The following is a 1,991-nucleotide window of genomic DNA, read 5'->3' on the forward strand; positions in this document are numbered from 1 at the left end:
GTTCAGTGGTTAAGACTGCACTTCCAATGCAGGGTTGCAGAACTAGGGATCAGTCGGGGTGGGGGAACCTGGATCCCACAAGCTTCAGGGCATGGTGAAAAAAATAAAAAGAAAAAAATTTTTTAAGAACTTACAATAGATTACTAAGAATAAATAAATTCATAGTCACACTGGAAGAGAATGGAGAAGGTACTGTTATCATATTAGGTAGTTAGACTGTGGGTGAATTTTTTTCCATTTAAATATTTATTTGCTATTGTTGTTGGTATGTGGTGTACAATCAGAAAAAAATGAAAGAAGGAAAAGAGCTGATTTTGGCTGTTATGATGCAAAAAAACAAAACAAAAGAAAACAAAAATGTACATGTACTATCCAATTTATTCCATTTATTACTCTGAAGTCAGTCAGATATAATCACAGCTTAAGTATCAAGTGTTTGGAATGAGACTCAGAAGTGCCCAGCCCAGGATCACACAGCTGGTGGAAGCCAGGTCCTGAGACAACCAGCCCAGTGTTCCATTGCTATGGCAACTTCAGAGAGGAAGAAGGCTTCAGAGACCATGCGGTTGATCTTCTCACAACATCACCCTTCTCTATACAACATCCAGAGGGAACAGTTGAACTGCTTTAGTGATGGAGAATTCAGCTGCTACTAAAGAAGCTGATTCCTGTGTAATCGTAATTGTTAATAAAAACAAAACCTTACAATGAACCCAATTCTGTCTCTTTGATGCTTCTACAGAAATGACCAATTTTTGAATTCTGTTGTCAGACAGAATTTTTAAGCCTTCACATAACACTCTTCAATATTTGAAGAGTCTATTCTTTAGCAAATTATATCTCATCAGGCAAAACGAAAAAACAAAAACAGCTATTATCAGTGGGAAGGTTGGTCCAAATATTTCAGCCAACCAATAGGATAAACATGAAGTTCTCCCTAATGACGCTTTATGTGCGTGCGTGCTAAGTCGCACAATCGTGTCCTACTCTTTGCAACTCCATAGACTGTAGCCCGCCAGGCTCCTCTGTCCATGGGATTCTCCAGGTGAGAATACTGGAGTGGGTTGCCTTGCCCTCCTCCAGGGGATCTTCCCAACCCAGGGATTGAACCCGCGTCTTTAACGCCTCCTGCATTGGCCGGCGAGTTCTTTATCACTAGGGACACCTGGGAATCCCAATGACGCTTTGAGGAAGTTTATTAATTCTTTAACTGAAATGATATTTGTTTAGCACGTGCTTTCTGCCAGGCCGTGGGGATACATTAGGTGAAAGCAAAAGCTGCTGAGTCGTGGCACAGAGTCGGACACGACTGAAGTGATTTAGCAGCAGCAGCAGCAGCCCTTCCCTTCTCTAGGGGATCTTCCCAACCCAGGGATCCAACCCAGGTCTCCCTCATTGCAGGCAGAATCTTTACCAGCTGAGCCACAAGGGTAGCCCAAGAACTTGCCCTGTGTGTTTCTATGCTAAATAGTCCAGCTGGGAAATAGGCATTTGGAATAGAGAGCAAGGGCACCACTGTAGTCTGGGAGAAGCTCAGGACCTCCTTCCTGAGGAGGGGACGTTTGAAATCAGCCTTGAGGATGAAGAGGAGTTGACGGGGCAGCTGTGGTCTATATAGAGGGAAACCGCTGATAAGGAGTCGTGTGTGTATATTGGATGGTGTGGTGGTGTCACAGGATGGACCAAGTCCCTGGAGACTGGAGAGTGGGCGCTCCACCTGGGCAGTCTGGAGCCCAGAATGTCCTTCCCCACCCTCTTAGCTGTGTTACTCCAGACAAGTTATTTTCCCTCTGTGCTCATCTGCATCTGCAAAACGGCTGACGTTTTAGGGATGTGGTGAGGGCTGGTTGAGTTGATATGGGAAGTGCTCAGGACACTGCCTGGCATGTACTGGATGCTCAAGCCTCGTTTGCTCTGGTGGCTGGAGGGAACCGAGGTGGGAGAGAGCGGGAGGCTGAGGATGGAGGCTGGGCCCTGGAAGCCCTTCTTGC

Source organism: Bison bison, unplaced genomic scaffold, assembly GCF_000754665.1.
Source record: "Bison bison bison isolate TAMUID 2011002044 unplaced genomic scaffold, Bison_UMD1.0 scf7180017845644, whole genome shotgun sequence".
Classification (NCBI taxonomy): Eukaryota; Metazoa; Chordata; class Mammalia; order Artiodactyla; family Bovidae; genus Bison; species Bison bison.